Source organism: Pogona vitticeps, chromosome 4 (assembly GCF_051106095.1).
Source record: "Pogona vitticeps strain Pit_001003342236 chromosome 4, PviZW2.1, whole genome shotgun sequence".
Taxonomy (NCBI): domain Eukaryota; kingdom Metazoa; phylum Chordata; class Lepidosauria; order Squamata; family Agamidae; genus Pogona; species Pogona vitticeps.
This window is the reverse complement of record NC_135786.1, coordinates 94,770,373-94,798,293: the sequence shown is the minus strand read 5'-3', so window position 1 is coordinate 94,798,293 and position 27,921 is coordinate 94,770,373. Positions and strand designations below refer to the sequence as shown.

Genomic DNA, 27,921 nt, shown 5'->3' with positions numbered 1-27,921 from the left:
GGTCCTATTGCGAGGCCGGCTCGAAGAAGTGTGTGCTGAAAAATAAATGACTCCCAAAGACAGAAGACTTCGCTTTGTTTTGCTCTTTCAGTTTGCTGGGGAGAGACTGTTCTTTCTGTTAGCTGGGGAGAAAACTGAACTGCCTCACAGCTTCTCTCTGCAGTGTTCTTCTATTTTCTCTTTCGGTTTCTCCCTCAGCTTTATCAGCTCAGCTCTCTCCAGCCACTGTCAGAGTGATTTATTGCCTATAAGAACGCCTACTTTCAGCAGTTTCAGCCTATCAAACAGCTTATACAGCAAAACCTATCCTATTACAATGCAGTAGGAAATGAGGAAATATGCTTCTTCCTGTTGCCTATAGATATATGGAGAGTACATAGACTTATAGATATAGCTACATACAGTAATAAACTCTCTTTTCTGCTGCTGCAGAACCATTTCCCAACATTCCCTCCGTTGTTTATTTAAGCAAAGGATTATAGTCATCTAGCCTGATACAATCGCTTAGGGCTAAGAGAATCTGATGGGATGGTTCAACGACAGTAGGATAGCAGTGTAGATACAAGAGCAGGCAAACATTGAATAATGCAACATTAAATAACTAAAATTACAATTATAATAATGATATACATAACAAGGGTACGCAACCAGGTCCGCTAACATGACATCTAAAGCTTGGCGATTCTGCAAAGCAACTGAACGTAGTTCGCTGAGCTCTGAATTTACAAGCTTTGAAGCACGGATGGTATCATTAAACATGGCTTCAGTGAAATTAGATAACTTTAGTAAACTGCGATAATTCCAGGTAGCGCCACTTCAGAATTTCAGACACCTTACTTATCTCTTTAAAATAATAATTGTCCTGCCATGGTCCTAAAGAAATACTCTGACCACAGGAAAAGATCAATAATAACACTAAGCACATTATGAGTCCACAATGTCCTTTGGAAGCGCAGTGCGCCATGGTCGAACACATCGTGCAGGAATCCACACAGCTCCTTTGTCCAAAGCAATCGCTGCATATCCACGTCCCCAGGTGATCAGCTCGGCCGGGCCCTTCCAGGTAGGGTCCGGTGGCTGACGATATGACACCAAGGGTCGCGGCAGCTGCTCCTGGGACCTAAAATGAAGCTCAACAGGAGTGTGGTTCCTATTGTGAGGAAACAGCAAAAAGTTTAATGTGTACAATATATGAGCAACAGCTATAGGGATGTCAACTACAAGAACATTCTTCCCAGAGGTCTGTTTCTGAAGAAGGGATTTAAAGGTTAAATGAGCACGCTGTACAATTACTTGACCTGTAGAGTTGAAAGGAATCCCATGTTTAAGCCTAATTCCCCATCGTTTACAAATTTGAGAAAAGGCATCTGAAACATAAGCCAGCCCATTGTCAGTTTTGATCAAGTTTGGTTGGCCCATGACAGCAAACGTGCAAACACAATGCTGGATGACGTGTCTAGTAGTTTCTCCTTTCATCGGTGTCGCCCAAATAAAACCTGAATAAGTGTCAACAGTGAGATGAAGCTTAGAGAACGGGGACAACAATGGAGTATGAGTTACGTCCATTTGCCAAATCTCATTAGAATGTTCTCCACGGGGGTTAACAGCATCAAAAGGCAGATTCAAAGGAGAGGTAGTACAGGATGAACAGGCTGAGACAATGTCCCGAGCTTGAGCCATGGGAATATTAAACTGTTTATGAAGAGTCTTAGCAGATTGATGAAACACCCCATGCGAAGAAATAGGATCATCAAAAAGGTGAAAGGTCTCAGGGATGTCATGTAAAAATGAATCCGCCACCGCATTTCCCTGGACAAGGAACCCAGGCAAATTAGAATGGGAGCGAATGTGAAAAACAAAACACGGATTGATGCGTGACTGAAGCAGAGACTGCAAAGTGGAAAACAAGTCATACAATTCCTTGTCCATCAAGGGAGCAAGATAGGAGAAAGGCAAATGCAACAGTAGTCGAAATACGTACTGAGTGTCCACAATTAGGTTAAAGTCCTGGTGAGCAAATATTTGAAAGGCAAGAATAACAGCAGCAAGTTCCGACCGTTGAGCAGAAGTATGAGAAGATGTAAATTGAGGAACCCAGTTACCACTTTCGTCCTGCCAGGTGACAACGCCCTTGCTTGGTGAGCCATCCGTGAACACGGTAGTCGCTGTAGGCAATGGATGATCTGCAAAGCAAGTAGTTAAAGTATAGGGAACAAGAGACAGCAAAGTTATACGTTTGTCCTTTGGAGGATTAGGAATGATTTTTCCGAGAAAGTCGGTGCATGCAATTTGAAAATCAACTGAATTTTGTAGAAGATGTTCAGCATCCCCTTGCCTGAAAGGAAAATAAACACAGTCAATATCAGAACCAATCAACTGAACACAACGAGAACGGGCCTTAGAAAACAGGTCTGCCACAGCTGTGACAAATGGATAGAGTTTGCGAGAAGGTGTGTGAGGAAGATGCAACCATTCAATGATGGCAATCCTTTCAGATGTGACAGGAGCATACAGGATGGCTGTAGGGAGTGAAGGAGTAGATAAAATAGCACATGAAAGACGAGAAGAGTCTGGAGGTAGTCGATCAACGGCTTGAAGTTTAAGGCAGTGAGAAACAAGTTGAAACGCTTGCTTCATTGGCTCCGTGATAGGAATGACATCCGCCGGTGATGTGTGACCAGAGAGAACGTCAAATAATGGAGAAAGTTCTTTAGTGGTGAGAGCCAGGAAAGGTCTAGCCCAGTTAATATTTCCTAGTAGGCTTTGTAATTGTACTAAGGTCAGAGTAGATGGAATCTTCAGTTGAGGAAGTTTTGGTATAGATGCTTGTTGTGCTGTAGCATACATAGCTGCCTTATAAGAAATAGAGCCCACATTTTGACAGACTCTTAACATATCCTGAATAGTAGTTTCTGGATTGCTATAAATGGGAATCAGTGCCTTTCTGCAGTCATCATTAGCATTTTCAAAGGCCAGCTGTTTTTGAAACATAGAACGTGCCTTATGGTTATCAATTTGCCTTTCTATTGCTGTAATCAGGTGACTAACAAAGTCAGAGAATGATTCTGTAGGGCCTTGTTGAATGGTTGTAAACCCAGGTGATGGCCCCTCAGTAGACACTGGCAACTTGGCCCATGCTTTTTTCATAATTTTGGCAAGCTGTTCAATGGCAAGGTCTGAAAGGCCAAGTTGTTGGGCTGTTGTTTGAAACTGCCCATCACCAATAAGTTGATCCCTGGTAACCCTGTTTATGACTGCTTGGTTTGACTGGGCATTTTGTTCAGCTTGCTCCGTTGCCAAGTGTCGCATTTCATCCAAAATTAACAGCGACTGAGCTGGAGGCAATAATGAATGAACAACCAGTTTCCAATCATTAGGTGTCAGCTTCTGTTCTGACAAATTTTCCAGTAAGGCTTTGGTGTAGGGTGCATGAGGGCCATATTCTTTAACAGCCTGCAACAAGTCCTTGATCAGTTTCATTGGGATGGGTTCATATCGGTCCGGGACCGCGGCTGCACCAGGGATCGCAGCATTCCTGCCCGCAGCAGGAATTGCAGCAACAGCAGGGGTCCCCCGGATGATGGGAAATGCAGAAATCATTGGGTGTGCTGTATCCCCAGAGTCAATTAGCGCAGCGGACAGAGAAGCTGCAATCGGGGTTACCACAGGGGTTGTTCTTAAAGGTGCATTGTGGTCATTTTGTAGAAATAGGTCAGGAGTGCTAAAGTCATCATTGTCCAGTCTATCAGGAGGCTTCTTCCTACTGTGGTAGGAATCATACTGAGAAGGCAATGGAGGTGCAGAAGGCAATAGGGATGCACTAGGTGCTGGAGGTAGTATCTGTGGCAAAGGAGGGTACATGGACATGGCCCCACATTCCATTTGTTGATTGAAAAGGATGTTCCTTGGGGAAAGGTTCTTAAGAGAAGCCCTCACTTTGCACCAACTAAAAAGAATGCGTGAAGTAATTTTCGGGTCATTTTGAAATGTGCTCCCAATCTTCATCCATTGTTCTAAGTCAAGGGTGCCACTCTCAGGGACCCATGGACAACATGAATATATGGCCAAAACTAAGTCTTCCAGCTCTTTCTTTGTGGCTGGGTGGCCATGGCTTGTAATTAGAAAGAACAGTTCATCTACGAAAGCCTTTTGGTCTTGGGATAATCCTGAGCCCATTGCATGTATCTGAATTTGACCAACCTACTCACCCTTTGGGATCCTTTAAAAGGATGATTAGCGCGCTGAGCCCGTGCAGAGCGAGGTGGTAGGGCAGAACACAAGTACCGTCGTTCTGTGGTCGTTACTGAAGATTGATGGCCCTTTTCTTACGTTCGATCACACGGGAGCACCACTTATTGCGAGGCCGGCTCGAAGAAGTGTGTGCTGAAAAATAAATGACTCCCAAAGACAGAAGACTTCGCTTTGTTTTGCTCTTTCAGTTTGCTGGGGAGAGACTGTTCTTTCTGTTAGCTGGGGAGAAAACTGAACTGCCTCACAGCTTCTCTCTGCAGTGTTCTTCTATTTTCTCTTTCGGTTTCTCCCTCAGCTTTATCAGCTCAGCTCTCTCCAGCCACTGTCAGAGTGATTTATTGCCTATAAGAACGCCTACTTTCAGCAGTTTCAGCCTATCAAACAGCTTATACAGCAAAACCTATCCTATTACAATGCAGTAGGAAATGAGGAAATATGCTTCTTCCTGTTGCCTATAGATATATGGAGAGTACATAGACTTATAGATATAGCTACATACAGTAATAAACTCTCTTTTCTGCTGCTGCAGAACCATTTCCCAACAGGGTCCCTCTTTTTTCCCCTCAGCCAGCAGTACCCCTAGGTTTCACACTAACCCCTGGAATGCATCCATGAGGGGCTGACATTGTGAAGTCCCCAAAATCCCACAAAATAAAACATCATCCAAATAATGGACTATTCATGCAAAACTTACCCTGTGCTGAAGCACCCATTCCAAAAAAGAGCTACATTGCTCAAAAGCTGAACAAGATATTGAACATCCCATAGATAACCTATCCATATAAAAACTCCCCTCAAAAGCAAATCCTAGAAGGTCAAAATCCTCTGGCTAGACTGGGAGGAGCCTAAAGGCAGACTTGATGTTGCACTTCCCCAACTCTGCCCCAATCCCGCAACTCCACACCATACACACTGCTGCATCAAACAACATGTGTTGTACGCTGCACGGCTGCTGTGGGATTCTATCATTAACTGAGTCCCCAGCAGGAAAAGACAAGTGGTGAATCAATCTAAATTCACCAAGTGTCTTCTTTGGGACAACCCCCGGTGGTGACACCCTGAGATCCGCCACTGGAGGGGATAGGAAAGGACCTAACACCTTCCTTCTGCAACCTCCTTATGTATTTTTGTCTTCACAATGTGTTCCTACCCTTTAATCGACTTCAAATTACCTGACCATGTGGCTATCTCATTCCCAATGGTTGGGATACAAAAACCAAATTTAAACCCTTAATGCAAAAACTTGGCTGCTGCCCTATCTGGGTAGTCCACTATCAAACCTATCTCCCAAAATAGGGCGGGACATCAGCAGGAGCCACAGTGAGTCACATGGGACGTCCCAGTACATGTTGGGGTGTAGCACCATGCAGATATGGAAATTGTGATCGTAAAGGATCCATGCATGCCCTGGTAAATCCACATATGTCCTATAAATTAGGTCCATATACTTAATCAAAGGTAGGGCCTTTTCTGAATGAGCGCAAATCACTGTTACTGCATAAATGAAAAACCTTGGCAACCAATTTGCCCAACAGCAGCCTGGTTGATGCTGTCGCAATTTCTCCCTCTCCCTCGTTATTCTTTTCCTCAATTTCCTTGTTCAACAACTTGAACATGTCTATGTATTAGCGTTTCCAAATCTTTTCTACTGTAGCTGGTAGGAGATGATCTCTCAATGGTAATGACTGGTCTCCCTTTCGGAGATTGCACCGTGCAACTGAATTATATCCTGTATCAGGTATGGCTGGGTGCTACTTCCCCTATTCCAGTAGCCACATTGGCTTGTTGTACATTCAAAGGTTTGGGGCTATTCTCGTGCTAACCCCCATATGTGTGTCTGTTCCCATCCCTTTTGAGACAAGACTGAAGGGACCAGCACCGTTTGGCTCCCAGTACCCCATGGCCAGGCACTCACAGGCTGTGTAGTGCCTGGTGCAACAGTACCCTCACCTGGTTGTGGCCCTCTCAGCATCACCAAGAGTACCCTGGCAGAACCTGGTTCCTCCTGTGTGGTCAGGCTGGAGATGGTGCCATCACCCAAGCTATGCTGCGGCGTCATCGACTCCAATGAGGTACCCATCTGTGCCATCCACCTGCATCTGGGTCCTGGTTAATGCCATTCCACGGCCCACCAGATTGCTGAAATGTTTTCCCACCCCACCTTTGGAAGCAATTTGATGTATTCTTGATGGTTTGTGTCATGTAACTACATTGCATATTCTCTCTCTCTCACTCTCTCTCTCTCACTCTCTCTCTCTCTCTCTCTCTCTCTCTCTCTTACACAAAATGTTAGACTAAATCTTGGTATACAAATAAAACTCTACACATAAATTTGTCATAACACCACATTGATTTCTCAAATAAGTAGGACAGGGGCTGAACCCTTTCCGTTCTTTGGGGCTAATCCAATGTTAATGCCAGATTTAGTCAACCAACTGAAATGAATTGGCCCTATTACCAGTTTCATTATTAATAATTAGACTAATGTGCCCTAGTTGGGACTAAAATTAGATGTAATCCTTTATTTTAGGTTTGAGCAACAGAGCTCATCCCTGCAACTTGATGCTGACATTGGTCAAACATTATCAACCGGTTGTTGGTAGTTCATAGACCACTTTTCAGTCCAGAGCAAACCTGCTTCATTTGACAAGTTGTTTTGAATGAAGCTCCAAATGTGGATCAGCAGTTTTTCATAAGGCCTGCCAGGCTCCTGTTGGCCCTCAGTTCAGCTGGGTGGCAGGGTTGTGTGAATTGCAGTAGACTCTTCCTGCACAATACCAGAGGTTGGCCCCTTTCTTCCTGAGAGCTTCCTCTATGGTCAGCACATTTCTGAAAGACTGTTGCCATCAAGCCTTGAGTCCTCTGGCAAACTGCAGACTGCAAAGGATTTTACTGATACTCATACTGGGAGGTTTTTCAATGGAAGCATCAATTTTATGCCTCCTGAGAAAGTTTAGATGATTTGCATCATTCTGTGGGTTGCACTGCATTTTGGAGACAAAAAGTATGCTTTTACAAATGCAAATGACATCAAATTCATACAATCAAAAAATAAGCAGACACATGCTTTATTCATTTGGAGAGAATGCATACCAAATGCATGTCTTAGGAAAAAATGGGTACATTTGAAAAGATACATTGACATATCTTTACGGAAAGGAAAAAAAAAAACCAGTGCCTCCCCACCTCATGTGGAAGAAAAAGAAGAGAAAAGAGAAGACCAGACAAGAATGCAGGTGAGCTTCAGAAAAGTGCAAAGAGAAAGACTGAGAGCTTTTAATGTCACTAGCCTTTGCTGAAGAAACAAGGCTTGATTGCCGAGTTAACTGGGCTCTTCCTCTGCTCTTATAATTCACACATTGTTGCAGGAAGTTGTTGGTGATGAGGTGTTCTAATGAACACTTCTGACCTCCGTCACCATTTTACAGGCTTTAGGATTCACAGGGAAAGCTGTGTCTGGTACACTAGCTTAAAACTCATATGGTTAACCTTAGAAATGTGGGTTTCCATGGTTGCAAGTTATGCATGAACTTAAGCAACAAAAAGTCCTGTGACATTTTAGAGACAGGAGGATCAACTGCGGTGTTGACTTTTCTGGAATTCAGCCCAGTTCATCAGAAAGTGTTCATCTTTAGAGTAAGAGAGGGCATCTTGAAGCCTCCAGAAGCAGACCATGGATCCCTTATGTTGGACTCTTATTCACATTCCTGGATCCATCCTGGATCCAGACAGTAACAATTTTTTTGTATAAACAATTCTGTGAAAGTGTTAGAGAGCTCATGGCTGCTTCATTTATCAACAAGCATGGGTGTAGCGCAGTAGCGGACTGCAAAAAGGTGACATCATTTCTGCATGTCAATCAGAAGATAGAGCAGGAGGGGCAGAGTCAGAATGACAGTTAGAGAGTTGGAAGGGCCAGTTAAGGACAGTTGGAATGAGATAGGGTTAGAGTTGGAATCGGGGAGAGATAGAGAGAGTTAGGGACCACAAGATGTTGAGAAAGTGTTAGGGTTTAGGAATAGATAAAAAGGGGTTCAGAAAAGAAACTGAAAAATTAAAACACACATGTAACAGGGAGAAATGAACTTATAAGTAAAACATGAGAGATATTGATTTAAAGTACACAAGAGTTCTGAATACCAGTGATTGAACACATGATTCATTATACATGAATACCTGAACCAGTTATATATTGATTTCCTTTTTATTTGTTCATTAATAAAAGAATGTTTAATTGAAAACCTGATTTCTAAGTTATATGAGCAACTCCTCTGTGTGTGTGGGAATTGTAGTGGTATTAGGAGAAATACCTGGTGGCAGCGAAAAGAAGAAAAAAAGGCGTGGGTAGATGTAGTGCAGGCCACTAACCCAGATGACTTTACAAAGGGATCAGATAAATTCAAAGTAGTCAAGACTAACAGTAGCTAGCTTCTAGATTAGAGATACAGCACTTCTAAATGACGGTTAACAAATGGAGGTTTCCAAGGGTTTGGGAAACCACTTCTGCAATCACTGCCTTTCAAGGTTGGAGCTGTTACCTTTAAATCCTTTGTGTTTCACATAGAAGTTTGGTTGTCCACCATGGCAGACAGGGTACTGGATTCGGGCAGCCAATTTCTCCCAATCCAGTGTTCTCTAGGTGTGGTGAAATTCTATTCCCATAACTCATCACCCACAGGTTTACTAGGGTTGATGGGAGCTGGAGTCCAAAACATTTGGAAGCCACCAATTTAGTGAATGCTGGAAGATGGGTTTTGATCTGATGGAGCCAAGGATTTAAACTTGCCACATACATTACAACAGCTATAGTATGAGCTTTCATATTTTTTTTAAAAAATCCTGCATAATAGTTCATTATAACCATAACTATGTACTGCCGGGTCAGTTCTGACCTATAGTAACCCTTTTCAGGGTTTTCTAGGCAGATAATACACAGGAGTGCCTGACCACTTTCTTTCTTCTGGATGTGCAGCTTCCCCATGGCATCCTGACCCCTCCCATTCACATTACTATTGCCTGTGTTCATCATGCTTCTCATACCTTACTCTGTTTCCTCCATCTGTACATTTGTAAATGAATGGAGGAAGCCTGCAAAGAGACCATACGTCTCCATTATTTCTCTCTTGTAATGGAATCTCAGATCTGCTTCGAACTGCATACCACTTGGGAAAGAAGACTAGAAGTATACTGGGGAAGTCTTGTACCTTCTCCTTCTTCCTCTTCTGTGTTGGTGAAGTTTGAATGGAAAATGCTCCCACCTGGGAGAAGCAGTTGGTTAGAGCAAATTGCATCCAATTATGGTTTATTATCAGTGTTGAATATATTTTGGAAGCCTTCTTTCCTAGATGGAACTAAATTACTTAGAGTGCTTCTTCTGCCACAATGTAAATGAGTTGTTTAACATGGCACTTCATTGCTATCATAAGTCAAAGCCACTAGCAAGCTTGATGTGCCTGCAATAAATGTTTTATTATTTAGCAGAAAGGGGGGAGGCTTAAAAATATACTATACAAGTTGCAATATGCCATGTTCATTCATGCTGTAAATCAACAAAGATCAGCAGACTGAATAAAAAAATGAAAAGCTTATTTAGAAACTGACATACGCTTTCAGATGAGCTGGGATGGCTGAAGTTAACTGCATTCATTTTTCTTTGCTTGTCACACTTGCCACTTGAATTTTGCTGCTAAAGATAGTGAGTAGTTTTGCTTTATGAAATTATATCTACAGGAACAGCATTTGCATTTATATAGACTTGCTTATAAGTTAATTTTTTTTTAAAAAAATCCAAAACAAACATTTCCCTGTATTATTATATGTGCAGCTCATTCGGCTACATCCCACCAGACTCTGGGTTGCTTTATTTTTAATCTTTAAAATGGTTCATTAGGACTTGGCTTCTGAAACAGGTGAGCTGAATTTTCAGGCTTGAAACCAGCAGGCCTGTGATTGTTGCCTTGCATTTATCACTTTCTCTCTGTCCCACCTGTCCTACAGAGACTTCTGCACAGTTTTCATGGAAGGTGGGGAAACCCATGAAGCAAGCAGGGGCAGGATCTCACCTCAACGTTTAAGTGAGGTGATGGCTACCCTTAAAAAACTTAGCTTGTAAGCTGTGTAGGCACGGACTCACTTTATAAACTTGCAATGACCTAATGGGCTTAAAATAGAGTTTAGAGAGATTAGCTTTCAAACTACAACTCCCAGAATCTCTCAGGCACCATGCTGGCTAGGACATCCTAGAAGTTCTAGTTCAAAAACTAACATTCATAGACTTTAGGTTTAAACAATAGTGACTTGGAAACAGTCATTCACTGAACTTCCTGACCCAGCAGCATTCGTGTTTACATTCCTCCAGCACATTTGCCAATGGATAATCAGGTTCACCATGTGTTAGCTGACACAAAGAGACCAATGGGATTTCCACCTTGCCACATGTTAAAAAACATAATATTTGGACATGCCCTAAACAACATGTCATGGGGTGGGAATGTGAAAATATCACAACCTCAATTCCATTGTATTTCTCCAAATCCCACCTGCATCTTAGTCCCATCCTTGATTTATTACTAGGCTGGGAGATTTAGGACAGAATCTCCTCCTTCCAAACTCTCCACTACAAATGCTGTATCTCTGCAGTAGGATTGTATTGTCTATTTGTCCCCCTTCTTACAGGATAACTTATGAGAGTTTTTTTTTAAAGGCATTGTTTGTATGCATTCTTAAGAGTGTACTTTTTTGTACACCATTTCCTTCTTGACAAATGGGCATTGCTGTTTCTCTTTAAAATGTATGCATGTTTAACTTTTGGGTGATCAAAATGTAGGCACTGCTAAGTGCGTAGTTTATTTTTTCCCATTCACGTACAAACCTCACAATGATGGAGATTGTGTGTGCTTTGTTTGGTACTGAGATTTGGAAACTGTAGAATGGATTCTTTTCTCCTTGATGTACAAACTCAACGAAATTCCAATTAAGTACTATATAAAGAGCTACCTATTTTTTTTCCATATTTTATTTTATTTTCAAAACTATTGGGTAATGGGGAAGGAATAAAAAGGTGAAGGGGTGGAAAGAGGGTTTTGAGTATAAGAAAACATCAAATGCATACTCATTCAATCTTTCATATCAAGTATGTAAACATCTAATCTATTCATATTCCAATAAAAGTTCATCTTTCTTCTTTTTTTTCTTGTTCTTCTTCTAACTATTTTGTCTATGTATTACCCCTTTAGCTTTCAACTTATACATGTAGTACAGCTTAAATCTATGTTATTCCCACAGCATCACAACACCAAGGCCAATTGTGAAATATATCCCCCCTTTCACCCTCCTTTTTTCTTAAGAGTACACTCAACAGGCCCAAAATAATATAAATTCTGCTCACTCCTCCCCTTTTCTCCATGTGCTTGTTTTGTTTCTGCGACTCTGTTTTCTTCCATATTTTAGAAGGGGGAACAATATCATTCAAAGTTTGCATTTCAACCTCAGTTTTCCTATCTGCTATCGCTACATCGCTACCTATTGTTATTTACCTTAGCCTCCAGTCTCTGCTCAACTACAATATGATTGTGTCTAGTTCTCTGGTCCTGCACACCACATTGACACTTACATACTCATGGAATAGGCGTAGGGCTTCATACTGTGGGTCAAACATGGGGAACATATTTTAGCCCAAGATTAAGTTCTCAAGGGCCAAATTCCTCACCCCCTGCTGTGGGTTTTGCCCTTGATGAGGTTGGACAACACAGTGCCGACCATCATCTGGAAAGCATTAAAAGGTAGCAGGTACTCTGTGTTTACCCCTTTACAAGCGCAAAAAGTGGTCTTGAACACAGACTTCAGTTATGCAGCTTTGGTAGAGACTATTTCCATGCCACCCCCTCAGAACATTGGGGTGCCCCACACTGTTTCAAAAGCAGCAGGCATTTACATAGCTTCAAAAATATATATAGCCATAGCCAATTTTCCCACCCCCAGGCACTCAAATCACAGACTAAGGTGTTATTCCTCAAGGGTTTATGCTGTCCCAAGTTCATACAAAAAGGGAATTCATGATAATAAAATGAAATCCTTCTAAATCCTTGTAAAAATAAATATGGGACGTAAGACTCACAATACAGAGAAATGTATAATTGATGTATGTAGTTGTATAGATGGAAAAATAACCATGCCATCCATTAGAGATGAAAGCAGTAACAACTCAGGCAGCAAGGCAGTACGGTCATCTGGTATAGGTCATCTGGTATAGGTCATCTGGGCACTGTTCAGATCTACAGGTTGCTACTTCTTCTCCATATTTGAAAGCATTTAATGGATTATTATAAAGGAGGAGTGGGGGTGGGGGAAGATGGTGCAGAATAATAGCTTGGACAGAAGCGCTGTGAATAGATCACCACTATGTGATTTCTAAACGAGAGCATTATTTTGAAATTTCCCCCATGACTAACCTACACATTTGCCAAATTTCTAGCAATAGGAATAATGAATTCAGTGACAGGAGTAGCAGGAGAGGAAAAGAGTAAACAAAGATTTTTGTGTTATAGTACAGATGTTGCTACTCCCAGACTTTGGAACTCCCTCCCACAGGAAGTGAGGTGGGCTCCATCTTTACTGTCCTTCCACAAGCAAGCAAAGACCTTTCTCTTCAGGCAAGCTTTCCCTCAGTGACGTGAGTGGGGTTTTTTAATGGATTTTTTTTTACTCTACTGCATAAAATGTGTTTTGGTGTTGCTTATGTTTTTGGTATTGTATCCATTGATGCTTTTATATTTATACTCACTGTTGTTAGCTTAAATGCTTCTTTTAATTGTTGTAAGCTGCCTTGGGTTCTTTTTAAGGAGAAAAGTGGCTTAAAAATTAAGTACATAATAAATAAATAAATCCTGAAATGGGTACAAATACCATTTGCTAATGGTAAACTGGATTGCCCTGTGTTGTGTAGTGGATAGAGTAATGGACTAGGACTCAGGAGGCCTGGGTTCAAGTCTCAGTTCATCCATGGAAACTCACTGTGGGTGTGGAACTGGTAAAATGCCCTGATTCTGACTTGACTGTACAATGGGCAACTGAGTGTTGTGGGTAAGTGATGACCAGAAAATCAAGCACATGGTCTGAACCATTCTGCCAGGGCTGTGGAGAAAGACTAGTGAAGATAGTAATGAGGTTTGAAAACTAAAAGGACCCTACATATGATAGGATGCATGACAGAAGTGCAATGCTGATGGATGCCTCAATGTCTTTATGCATTCACTCTTGCTATTATAAGAGGCATTACCACTTTGTGATATAATACTGGCAGTATTGTGGCCATAGTGAAACAAGAGTTCTGTTTGGCATTTAGGATATTTATTTCTGTTTGCTGGAAGTGTTACATGACAATAGCTGACTGACAAGAAGAATATTTGGTCTGTCTGGGCAGTGAAGAGTGAAAATGTTCACAGGCATAAAAATGTGAGAAGATTGTGTATAGGAGCTTAATTTGCCCACTTAATTAGTACTGTTGCAGTTTCAAGATTCACTTCTCATATTTATCTAAAGTATTGCACACAGTCACTGTAGCCTCTGCCCCGCTCAGAGTCAAAGAGTGGAAATTCTGAAACTGCAAAGTAGCAGTGGGTTAGGTTCAATTTTAATGCATATATAAATACAATAAAGACCAATTTAGCCAGTGCCATCTGGACATCAAAAATTAATCTTTTCCCAAATAATTGAAGGCAGCTTTCCTCAGCCTGATGATCTCCACATGATTTAGATCACTTTTCTCATCACTCCTGACCACTGGCTACACTGGCCACACAGGTGAGAATTGTAGTCTTTTTATCTTCGTAACTTGAAGCTCTGGTCACAAGTAGAAGCAAAATTTTGTGGCTGGAGCTGGTTGTAACTGGAAATGGTCATATTTCAAGACGTTCGTAAGTCGAGGCACCACTGTATATTGACATGAAGATAAACTCATAAAAATTGATTTAAAAACCTGATTGACTTGGGGAATCGAAGATGGAGGGAAAATTTGAAATTACATAGATTTCCAGAAGGTGGAGCTGAAGAAAGAGTAATTCTTAAGAGATACAGTATTAGGATGAATTAATACAATAGCACCAAGACTGGTTCTTTGCAAGAAAACCTGGAGAGGTTGCATAGAGTAGGACCAAGATGTGGAGGGTGGATGGCCTTTCAGAGACATTGTGGTCTGTTTTTCAAACTTATAAGAAAGAAATGTTTCTATAAGAAAGAAAAGACTGGACAGTTGTTATTAAAGGATGTATCAATACAAGTGTATTCTGATCTTTGTTGTCATATAGTGTAATGGAGACATTATATCAAATTAATCACAATTCTTTTGAATAACAATACAAAATATTACCAGGGATTCCCAGTATTCCTGAGAGTTTTATATGCTGGGAAATATTACAAGATAACATCATTGAATCAAGATCTAAATCTTCTTCATAAGTGGGGTCTACTAGATGAGCAACAATGGGAACAAGAAAGAGTCAAACTAGATTAGCAGCTACCACCTCAGAAGGAGAAATCTAAGGGAGAAGTAACTGAGCTTTAAAAGTGCCTTGGAATTCAGGAAGAAAAGAATATTTACTTATGAATTAAAAATTAAAAATTAATTAAATTAAAAATTAAGTTGTTGGTAATATGTAATCAACAGTAGCAATTCCCAAGGGGAGATGATATTAAAAGGGAAATAAAAGATGGAAGAAAAAGTGTGAAATGTTAAGTTTCTCCAAAGTTATAGATTCTACCCACAAAATGAGTTTATTTTAAGAAAGGAAGGGGAGTGGAAGGAGTCAGATAATGGGATTGTTACAATTTAAGTCTGAAAGCAACTCCAGATAAAGTTAGCTACGGAAGAAGTTAGGTTTGAAATTCCATTCATCCTTCTATTATAACCTAACTTCTTCCGTAGCTAATTAATTTAAAGGTTTAGCATATATTGTTGTTGTTTAGTCGTTAAGTCGTGTCTGACTCTTCGTGACCCCATGGACCACAGCACGCCAGGCCCTCCTGTCTTTCACTGCCTCACGGAGTCAAATTCATGTTGGTAGCTTCGATGACACTGTTCAACCATCTCATCCTCTGTCGTCCCCTTCTCCTCTTGCCTTCACACTTTCCCAACATCAGGGTCTTTTCCAGGGAGTCTTCTCTTCTCCTGAGATGGCCAAAGTATTGGAGCCTCAGCTTCAGGATCTGTCCTTCCAGTAGACACTCAGGGTTGATTTTCTTCAAAATGGATAGGTTTGTTCTCTTTGCAGTCCAGGGGACTCTCAAGAGTCCCCTCCAGCACCACAATTCAAAAGTAAAATTCTTCAACGATCTGCCTTCTTTATGGTCCAGCTCTCGCTTCCATACATCACTACAGGAAAAACCATAGCTTTGACCATGTGGACCTTTGTCAGCAAGGTAATCTCTCTGCTTTTTAAGATGCCGTCTAGGTTTGTCATCGCTTTCCTCCCAAGAAGCAGGCATCTTTTCATTTCGTGGCTGCTCTCACCATCTGCAGTGATCATGGAGCCCAAGAAAGTAAAATCTGTCACTGCCTCCATATCTTCCCCTTCTATTTGCCAGGAGGTGATGGGTCCAGTGGCCATGATCTTAGTTTTTTTGAAATTGCACTTCAGACCATTTTTTGCACTCTCCTCTTTCACCCTCATTACAAGCTTCCTTAATTCCTCCTCACTTTCTGCCATCAGAGTGGTATCATCTGCATATCTGAGGTTGTTGATATTTCTTCCATCAATTTTAATTCCGCTTTGGGATTCATCCAGTCCGGCCTTTCGCATGATGTATTCTGCATATAAGTTAAATAAGCAGGGAGACAATATACAGCCTTGTCGTACTCCTTTCCCTGTTGTACTGTTGCTTCCTGTCCCACATATAGATTTCTCAGGAGACAGATAAGGTGGTCAGGCACTCCCATTTCTTTAAGAACTTGCCATAGTTTGCTGTGGTCCACACAGTCAAAGGCTTTTGCGTAGTCAATGAAGCAGAAGTAGATTTTTTTCTGGAACTCTCTGGCTTTCTCCATAATCCAGCACATGTTAGCAATTTGGTCTCTAGTTCCTCTGCCCCTTTGAAATCCAGCTTGTACTTCTGGAAGTTCTCGGTCCACATACTGCTGAAGCCTGCCTTGGAGGATTTTGAGCATAACCTTGCTAGCGTGTGAAATGAGTGCAATTGTACGGTAGTTGGAGCATTCTTTGGCACTGCTCTTCTTAGCAGATATATGACAGATAAATTAAGTTAGGATTTTTATAGCAAGTTACTCTATGAGAAGTATTATGCAGGTATTAGTAGACAGAATTTAAAATTAGAAGGGAAATGTGAACAATAGGTTGGGTAAAAATGCAGGTAAGATGGGGACTTCTCTTACATAGGTATGGGATAGAAGGAATAGAAAATTGGGTAGCATAGCAGCACTGCAGACGTCTCTGCCTTGCCTCCTAGTCTAAGTGGGCAGCCACCATAGGAGGTGGAGGAGCATGTATCACCCAGGGAATGGTCGAGCAGGCAGAAGAGATGGGAAAGGGGAGTGCACCATGGCCACACAATGCCTATGTGGGCACAGAGCTGAACTGGGTGAACTGCCAAACTGCGGTTCATGCCCATCTCTAGTCAAGACATTAGAAGTCTGGCAGATAAAAGGAGGGAGCAGATATTGTGGATGGGGGTGGTTTGGGGGCTGATTGTTTTTTGTTGTTGTTTAGGTATGGGTGTTGTTTATTACTTTGATATGAATGTTTAGTTGAATTTCACAATTCAGGTAAAATAAATTGTGAATGAAGTTAAATTAAATTAGTCCTTTATTTATGAAAAACCTATGAGCATTCAAGTTCAAGAGGGCTTGCAACCATTATTTCTAAGAAATGTGATTTTAAACTCAACAAAATCAAAGGAGATAGTAAAGGAAGATACATTATGTTACAAGGAGTAATGGAAGAAAAGTAGTATACTCTTATCAATGTTTAATCTCCAAATATAAATCAAACTATGTTTTTAAAGGAATGTTTAAAGAATTAGAGGAAATAAGGAAAGGGTTTGTAATAATGGCAAATGATTTTAATATTGTTATAGTTAAGAAGAAGGATAAATCAAACCCTACCAAAGTTGAATAATACTATTACAGTTTTGAAAGAATGATATGGAGAACTGATCTGAAAGATATTTGGTGATGAAAGGAGATGAAAATAAATTTACATTCTCCTTTCATAGGAGTTACTCCAGAATAGATTACATATTTGTATATTGTGGTTTGATTTCAAAAGTAAAATGGAAGTTGATCTCATAAAAGTAACAGATCATGCTTTGTCAAATATGGAGTTTAAAATTAAATGTGATTATAGAGAAGCAAAAGATGGAGATTAAACACTAGTATTTTTCAACAAAAGTAAATAGTAGATAAAATGGAAGAAGAAATGATGGAAATATTGAAAATTAATGATGAGGAAATTTGCATCCAGAGTAATATATGAGATACTATGAAGATGATGAGAGAAATTGATATTAGAGAATCATCCGAAGTCAAAAGAACAAGAAAATCATATGAAAAGAGTTGAAGATGAAATATGATCACTAATAAAAATATGATGCATAAGGACAAAAGCCTATTTCAGAGATACTGGCAAAGAAGAGAAAGAATTAGAGAATATAGAAATGGAAGAAGTTCAAAGAAATTTAAGGTATCTGAAAAAAGAATATTTTTATTATAGTAATAGAAATTCAGGCTTGCTGACCAGAGCCATACAAATTAAAAAGCCAAGAGCTTTGTTGGAGCAGTTAAATATGATAGGGACAAAATGTGTAATCTGATGAAAGATAAATTAGAGGCCTTCCAAGATTTTTATCAAAAAGTATACACTTGAAGAAACTTCCTCTGGGGAGAATTGAGGAACATATTGAGAAAAATGTGGGGAACAAACCCCAAGAAATGGATAATGATTCAATGGAACAGCCAATAAGAGAAGAAGAGATAGAGAAAATAATTAATAGATTAACAGTAGGGAAGATCTCAGGAATGGATGGGTTGGGATCAGAATATTATAATATTTATAGAATAATATTGGTACTGAAATAAATTTCCTTTCTGATAAATGAATATACTAATGCCAAAACATAGTAAGGTCCTTACTGAGCCTGGAGTATATAGCCCTATTTCTTTTATAAATCAGGACACTAAGATATTTACAGCATTGCTAGCAAAGAGAACGAATAAATTTACTACTAAATATACGAAGAAAGATCAAAATGGTTTTGTGGCAGGAAGACAAATAGTAAACTTGATTAGAAGGGTGTTAAATGTAATAAATGAAATAAAACAAAAGGTAAAGGCAGGTATAATTTCATTGGACATTTTAAAGGTGTTTGATTGCATGGAATGGCCAACATTAACAATTATAATTAAGGTATTAGACTTTGGGGAACAATTTAAGGGAATAATGGATCAAATATGTTCAGAGAATACGGCAGCAGTATTGAAGAGATAGTATACATCTTCAATGGGCTGGAACTTCCTAATTTAAAAGGTTATATTATATAGCCAGTCAATTAAAACATATGCCAGATATTATAATTTCAGTCTAGTAAACTAATTTGGCTGAATATGGAAATATAGAGATTACATTTGAACCCTTTAAATATTCTTTTATTAGTCATTTATATGACTTTTTCTGTTTCGTTTTATTGTTAAAAGTGGGAATGTTTTCCCCTTGATATTGAAACAGGACTTTAAAAATAAAATATCACCAGTGAGGCACAAAACATCGGAAAGGAGGCTGACTTTAAAACTCTGCTTTGGAACATGTCACTTAGACATAAATCCTGAAATTAGTGTGACTTATATGATGTCTAAATAATGGGTTTTGAGGTTAGGGTGTAAGTTTTTTTTATTATTATTATAAGGGTCATTAATGACATGAACTATGTCATTACAGTACAGCTTAATTAGCTTTAGCTAGAGGGAAATAACTGATGCTCAGCAAATGTAGCAAAATTATGAAAATATTTCTAATGCATTAGGTGACATTAGGTAAAATATAAAAAGCTTTCAAATCATAATGCTAAATGAAATCTGAAGCAGTCAATTTCCATGTCTCATAGTTACTTTTCTACATTCCAAAGCAGACGGTAAAACAGAGAGTTAATTCTTGCAAACCTGTTCACCACTGAGCTGAGCAAACCCAGTTAATTTTCAGTAATGCCAATTACTGTGGATTCTGCTTTGATTCCATGCATCCTCCAGAATGTATTATATCCTTGTAAACAGTGGGAATGCCTGTAATCCTCTATGAATGCATTGCATGCTTGAAGGATTCTTTGTTCAAACATTTTCAAATACGTGATGCTGTATAGGGAGTTCACCCATTAAGGGCAGCTCTGCCCTCATTAGTTGGACAAACGAAACAGTGTGGACTGCAGGAAGACAGGGGGTAGTGGGATGTAGTAACCACAGCAGAAAAATCTGGAGCAATTGACCACTCTGATAACACAGCTGCCTTTATGTTTAGATAGATATTTATATTCATATTGGAAAATTAGCCTATATAGCTAGCCCAAAATAAGTGTGCAAAATTAATAGTTCAGTTTTGAAGCATTCCTTCCTAGACTGCTTCTCTCTAAAACAAAGAAAATAACAAAGAAAATAAAAACAATATAATTTTTTTAAACAAACACCATAGCTTCTAAAGCAGAGATTACCAACCTTGGGTCCCCAGATGTTCTTGGATAACAACTCCCAGAAATCCTGGCCAGCACAGCTAGTGGCAAAGGCTTCTGGGAGTTTAAGTCCAAAAATATCTGGGGACCTAAGGTTGGGAATCACTGCTCTAAAGCAACTGTGAACATTTTGAGTTTTTGGACTTTTGGAACAGCCCTTCTAAGTGCTGCATGATATGTTCATATTGTTGACTTACAATCTATATGGACACCGCTTGCAAAGACCTGGTTCCATTTTCTCAACGAAAATTGTTACCCTTCCCAAACGACATACCTTAGGTTACCAGAGCAAAGGTTTGGAGAAGAGTCAGGCGTAGACCCAGTCTGTGTAGCCTTGGGGCAGGTTGCACAGTTCCAGTATGCACCCAGAAGAGGGAAACTGTAAATTACATCTAAGTGCTTTGTACCTAGAGAATTCTAGAAAACATCACCATAAGTTGGAATTGCACATAATCATCATGATTAAAGAAAGGTTGGATTGTGTCATGGTACCAGGTTCAGCCCGCTCTAATAACCGCTCATCCGCTCTTCTCCTTTTAGTCTTGATATTGGGGGGACTCAATATAATGGCAAGGGAGAAGTTCTGTTGAGCTTAACTGGAAACTACTCTTTTCTAGGGAGTTTACCAAAAATACAGCACAGCCACACACACACCCATTTACCAGGCATTCAGTAGCATGGTGAGTCCCAAGGCTCTGTACTCAGTACCCAGACTTCCTCTGCACTCAAATTCCAATCACCAGCTGGAAAGGATTTTATGTATTTTTTTTAAAGGACAAAACAATTACTAAAATTAAAAGGTAGAAATCCCCCTCAGTTACTCAGAATGGGTTTCTCAGTAGAACAGAGCCGAATACAGTGAAGATTCAGGACAATTCCCAAGGTAAGCACACCTTCGAAAATAAGAAAGATCTATCTACGAGGGGGTGCTGATACGTATTGAGCCTTTCCCAGAAAAAAATTGAGCTAAGAAGCTGTAACTGCCACACTATTCTACATATTCCCCCAGGACGTCAATGCACATGCGACATCTGTCCTGCAGCTTTTTAAGTCCCTGCAAATAAAATTCTTACGACTGCTGGTGTAACCACTCCTTTGCATCATTAGTTGCCTCCAGAACACTCCCAAATAGTTGCCCCTTTAGGTGTTTTTTTTAGTTTGGGGAACAGATAATAGTCAGAAGGTGCCAGGTCGGGAGAATAGGGTGGATGGGGCATCACGAAAGCCTAAGGAGGTCAGTTTTGCCATTGTTTCACTTGCAGTGCGTGAGGAGGCGTTGTCATGTGACAGGATGACACCTTTGGAGAGCTTTCCTCAATGTTTTTCCTTGATGTTTTACCTCAACTTTGTCGATAAACCACAGTAATATTTTGCATTGATGCTTGAACCCTGTTGGAGCTGGTCCACCAGCAGAACTCCCTTCTTATCCCAAAAAACAGTTGCCATTTGCTTCTGCACCGACCTTTGCACTCAGAACTTCTTTGGCCCGGGGGAACCACTGTGCCTCCATTCCTTAGACTGTTCCTTTATCTCAGGATCATAACAGCAGATCCATGTCTCATCACCAGTTACCAGTTTGCCCAGGAGATCTGACTCATTTCTTACAAAATGTTCCAAAACAGTCATCAATGACTCCACACGTTTCCTCTTTTGTTCGGTTGTCAAAAGTTTGGGGATCCACTTTGCTGCTAGCTTTCTCATTTACAGGTCGTTGTGGATAATGGCACCAACTCTCTCACGTGATATTCTCAGATATATAGCAATAGTTTTGGCTGATATTCAGCGGTCCTCCATAATCATGTCATGGATGGCTTTCACATTTGCAGGCACAGAAACAGGCCTTCCACTTGGTTTCTCACTTTCAACACCGAAATGGCCAGTTTAAAAATTGAACAACCCAACATTTAACTGTTGCATATGAAAGGCCACTGTCACCCATAGTTTGTGACATTTCATCATGGATCTGCTTTGCACCTTTTCCTTGGAGAAACAGGAATTTGATTATGGTTCTGTCCTCTTCCACATTGAACTTTTCTGGAGGTGCTGCCATGTTCACTTTGGACCTGAACAAGAAAGATAAGTAAAAGTCATAGGTAGTTGCTTTTTGCACCATTGAATACAGACAAATTGGCCAATGCACGCTGCAATTTATAGCTTCCTAGCTCATTTTTTTTCTGGGAAAAGCTCAATACTTATCAACACCCCCTTGTAGCTTATTCCATACTCTGCAAATGAGGTCTTCTCATGAGTTGCAGGGAGACCAAGTGCCCCCCCTCTAAGACTCAAAGAAATGTCTCTTCAAACTTGACTTTATGCAGGTCAATGGCTAGTTTAGGTGGCACGCCACTAGTAACACTTAATTACCTTTGATCCCTGGTAATCCCTTTCATGTATCATCGAGACAATGGACAGTTTTCTCAGTAGTTCTTTCAATGACTCTTCTTCCCAGATCCAGCAGTTACATCCCCTGAGGCACAGAAGGGAACTCCTTTCTGATACTCAACAGTCTTAAGATAGAATGCTTTGAAAGACATGGAACATGAAAACGTTAGCCCAATCCACTTTGAAGTATTTTTGATAAGAGATAACATAGGATTGCTAGCCACCCCTCTGATGGGTTCTGGAGAGGAAGGCATGGTGTGAATTCTTCTTTCACATGCTGGCCTTTCCATTTGTCCTTACAGTTTGCCTTAGTCCATAAGGTTAACCACAGGTGAAAGCAATATTTCCCATACTTCGTATTTTCGTAAATACTCAGTCACTTAACATAGCCATCTGCCAGGGATGCTTTAGCTGTGGGTGTCCTACTTCAGCAGGGGACTGGACTCAGTAATCCTTGGGCTCCCTTCCAGCTCAACAGTTCTATGATTTATTCTATGTCTACAATCCCCATGTTGCCTGGGAGTGATGGGGGTGGTAGGTCAACACACTGCAGCTGGACTACAATGTTCTCAGCATAATGTGACCAGCTTGCGTAATTCTGAATCATTTGAACTATTTCATCTGATTTAATATAAGAACTGTTCATCTTTTATTAACAACTTTAATCACACCTTTTATCATGCAAGACTGAGGAGGACAGGCAAATGAACGGAAAGGCTGAAGATAATTAAAGGTGGGAAACACCATGGAAACACTCCAGGTATTAGACATCTGTCTAAGGTACAAGACGTGGAATTGGAGGATCTAGTATTTTAAAAAAAATATTCAAATGCTGTGTTTTTCTTAAAAAATTGAGTGAAGTCTTTGACTATTAGAGGTTAATTTGTTTACAGCAGCCAAGGGGCAACTGCATTAAGCTTTTTGCAACTAAGCAACAAGGACTTCTAGCACATTAAAAGACGAGGAGAGGTATTATGATACAAGCATTCCTGAAACTGGAATTCAGTGTTATGTGTGTTTCTGATAATAACTCCTACATTATAGAATGGCCTTTATGACCAGTGCAAGTGACTGTGATGACTAGTTAGCCCGGGATAATTTGTTCAGAGTAATTCAAAAATCATCTCCTGAAATAATGCAAGCATGGTCATCCTTGTAAGATAGCACTTCTTCCAGCCAAGGTGCTTGGGGTTTGGGATCATTATAAATAATGATCTAGTAGGGAAGAGGCTTCTCTCTTATAAGGCCCACTTTGGGGGACTCGCTTTCCATAGTGGTATGGCTGGTGTTGACTTGCAGTCATACTGGTGCCAGATCATGTTTTTTTCCCCTCAGATTTTTCCAACTGTTTCAGACTGATTGATCTGTTCTTTTGGACTTTTATTACCTTTGACTGTATTTTAAGAATACTCTTTATTTGTATATCGCATTTATAAAAAACAGTTTACTACCCAGATGTTTTTCATAAGGTTTTCCACGGTAGGACTATCATCATGGTGGGATGATAGTCCTACCATGGAGTAATGGGCGGAACATACTGAAGGTCATATGTGATTTTAGAAACCTCGAGGGAATGGTACCTAGGGACGGGGAAATGTGTCAGTTTTGCTTTCTCCTTCCTTACCCTCATTCAACTAGGAAGTACCACCTTTACTAAGAAGAGGTTAGGAGAATTGTATGGATACTGAGGGAAAAGGTTCAAGAGTTGAGAGTATGTTTTTTTTTTAAATAAAACTTTAAACCCCTTACATCTCAGTAAGGGTAGGCTGAAACCCTGGAAAGCCACTGCCAAGCAGTGACAGCAATATTGGTTAGGTGGACGAAGGGCCAAACTCAATATTAGGCAGCTCCCTCTGTACCTGCCAACATCCAGAAAGAGGAGTACATTGCTTCATTTGTGCATGCATTTATTTCCTTTTCCCTTAAGCAGCTCAAGATAGAACATATGGTTGTTCTCCTTTTGTCCTCATAGTAGCCTTGCAAGATAGGTTAGCTCAAGAAGTAGCGATTGGCCCAAAGACTCCCTGCCAGCTTCCTGGATGAGTAGGGATTTGAATTAATGTTTCTTCACTCCCAATCTAGTTGTCAAACTGCTATGCTGAAGGGCCCTCACAGCCTGGATCAGGTTCCTGGATCAGAAATGCATTGCAGACAATGTACTTGGGACATCAACGCAGCAGTACTGGTGATCACCCTTCCTAATGACATTGGCATACCACTGTTTCAATGTATAGTCTCAAGGGGGTGGGGACTCACTAGTAATGCAATGGCAGCATCACCATCCTGTGACATCTGTCTGTCTGTCTGTCTGTCTGTCTGTCTGTCTGTCTGTCTGTCTGTCTGTCTGTCTGTCTTTATTTTATTTTATTTTATTTTTCCAGCTTTTACCCCACCCATCTAGATTTGATGAATCTATTCTGGGTGGCTTATATTCCAAATATAAAACAAAATTTAAAACAAACAATATTAGACAACATAGAGATAAGCAAGGGCCAAGATGGTAAGACTTAGGAAATTAAGAAGTGGAAGGGGGTGGGAAGGCCTGCCTGATGAACCAAGTCTTCAGCTTGTTCTTAAAAACTCCCAGCGTGGGTGCCAGGTAAATTTCCAGGGGCAAGGTGTTCCAGAAGCGAGGGGCTACTGCCGAGAAGACCCAGTTTCTAGTTTCTAGTTCTCTCCTTTTGGGCCTCTCTCAAGCCCCTCAGTCACCCAGCCTGGCTAGATCAAGTGACAAGAGTAGAGCTAGATGGGACAGGCACTCTGCCAGGTATCGAGGTCCTAAACTGTTTAACGCTTTATATGTAAGCCTCAACACCTTGAAGTCAATGCGGAAACGAATGAGCAACCAGTGTAAGGCTGCCAGAGTGGGGGAAATGTGATGACATTTTTTCACCCCAGTTAATAATTTGGCAGCCGAATTCTGGACCATTTGTAGTTTCCGCATCAATCTCAAGGGCAGCCTCACATAGAGCACATTAGAGTAATCTAATCTCGAGATTACGAGCGCATGGACCAGAGTGATGAGCGCCCCAACATCAAGATAGGAGTGCAGCTGAGCAATCTGCTGAAGATGTAAGTGGGTGGTACATACTACAGACACTACCTGGGACTCCATGGGAAGCGGCGGGTCAAGATGGACCCCCAAGCTGAGGACCACACTCTATGTGGTGAGAGTCACCCCCCAAAAGAGAGGGAACTTCCCAAACCGCTGATAGGAGGGGTGCCCACCCTCAAGATCTCTGTCTTGCCCGGGTTCAGTCTCAGTCCATTCTCCTGCATCCATTGCAGAACAGCCCCCAAGCAGTGCTTAAGGGACACAATGGCATCCACTGCTGTTGTAAAAAGGAGATGTAGACCTTCTTTTACCAATGTATTGATGTAAAAGATACTTTTAAATCAATACAATGTATTAATTGGTAAAAGAGACTTTTACCAATGTATTGATGTATTTGACACAAACATTTTTTAAAAAATAATGTGCATGCTGCAGTAGTGGCAGTCACCTTCTTTGCTTCAGTTCGGAAAAGAAGCGGAGCAGGTTGTGCACACAGGCAATCCCAGTAAGGAATGCATTGGTACAACAAAGGTACAAAATAACACAACCCTCCTGACAATGGGGAAATGTTCCGCTGTTATACCACTAGCCAGGAAAATGTCTCAGTCTTTACTCTGCATCGTGTGACCAGGAAAAAAATTACTGACATAACTGGTGGACAACTACATAACATTTTTCTTGTGTGACTACAGCCTAAGGCACTGGTTCTTAACCTTGGTTTACTCAGGAGTTTTGGACTGCAACTCCCAGAAGCCTTCACCACCAGCTGTCCTGACTGGGGTTTCTGGGAGTTGCAGTTCAAAAGCATCTGATTAACAAAGGTTAAGAACCACTGGCCTAAGGCATGCACCTCCATTGCAAGATCAAACAACTCTTGAAACATATGGCACAAGGGCACTAGCTATGCAAACACACTCATGGCTACCACTGAATCCCTGACATTAATATGACATACATGCAGAACATTTCAAACAACCAGTTAGTAGTTTAAGCAAAAATCCTGCCTTAGTTTTGCCTAGAATCTAAACCAAGTAAGCCAGCTTGGTTACAAACATTCTAATAATGAGATTTGGTGGTAGCTGGGCATCCTACATCAGTTACAAACTGAGATGTTGGGAGGCTGTAACATCTGTTTCAGGGGTAGGCAACCTGTTGTTGTTATGTGCCGTCAAGCCGAAACCAACTTATAGGAACTCTGATACAGGTTTCAAGGTAAGTGAAATGTTTAAGGAGTAGTTTTACCAATTCCACTCCCCCAGTGGAATGTCTGGCTGAGTAGACATTCAAACCCAGGTGTCCTGAATCCTAATCTGTCACTCTATAATCATGGGCTGAAATTCTGTTGCACCATCATGTAACTTTTAGTTGCAAATTGCTGTAAAGAAAGAAACCTCTGCAGGTGTTATCTATTGCATGCCAAGTCATGTGACTCAGTACGCAACAGATGATGTCTGTGGCGATTTCTAAACTTATAGTACTTCACATATGAAAGTTTTACCATTTGTGTAATTACGGAATGTGATTTCAACCATTGTCTAAGGTTGCAATTCTGTGCTGGCCTACCTGAAAGGATGCTCCAATGGGCACAACAAGGAGTTACCTCTATAGAAACATGTACAGATATGCACACAATTGCTCTAAACTAGTGTGCTTTAAAAAAAAATCTATGAACACAGCATAATTACTTTCTGTTTTATAGAAGATGCTGCTCTTGTAACTGTCCAGTTTGTTGTCTTAGTTCAAGACCCTACACAATACATGAACCAGGCTCACTTCTAAATCCTGGCCTCTCCATCGTTGCTGAAAGGTGGGAGCGGAAGGGCATGCTTTTCAAGGGAGAAGTGGAGGGCACCAGCTCCACCTTTCTCAGCTGCTGCCAGGTTTCAGAATACTAGCTGAAATCTTAGGAACTTGCTCTGCTTCCCAGGTGTTCAGGCTGGCGCCAGGGCTCACAGGGTCAGTGCAAAGGTGTTTGTATGCATAATACCCTTGCTCGACAACACCATACCAAAAATCCAGGAGATGGGAGAGGGGACTCAGGGGAGCACTGGTGGGTGCATGTGCTTTGCCTCTCCTGCCATTTGGAGCAACCCAGGAATGGCTTGTGCCCCCTTCTGAATTTTCTTGCCCATCCCCAACCTGCCCTAGTTTGGGAGATCACATGGGCTCACCTAACCCTAAGAGAGCCTTCTATTTTTGGCTCTGAAATCTTAAGGAATGGGATGCTGTTGACTTGACTCATCGCCTACTATTATTATACTCACTGGCAATTATTAAATACTGCAAAATTACTTTCCACTGAACGTTAGCTTCCCAAAACACTTAATGGGAAGTTTTCTTTTGGAGACAGCCAATGAATTTTGTTTTCTTGGATGAATATATACTGATAAAAACTCTTGACCAAAAACAGAGGGTGTGTAAGGAACTCAATTTAATCACGACCAAAGTAGACCCATTGTATCAATGGAACTTAGAGAAGAATTGATATAAAAAGTCCCATCTACAGTATG

The 27,921-nt window shown here is 40.8% G+C and overlaps 1 long non-coding RNA gene across 1 annotated transcript; it reads right to left on the bottom strand.

The window, feature by feature from the left end:
- Positions 1-5,615: 5,615 nt before the first annotated feature.
- LOC144588641 (uncharacterized) lies at positions 5,616-24,656 on the bottom strand. Its single transcript, XR_013544278.1, has 2 exons — positions 9,857-24,656; positions 5,616-7,235 (listed from the first exon to the last, which is right to left on the bottom strand). It is a non-coding gene; the product is annotated as an uncharacterized LOC144588641 (long non-coding RNA).
- Between the last annotated feature and the right edge of the window lie 3,265 nt (positions 24,657-27,921).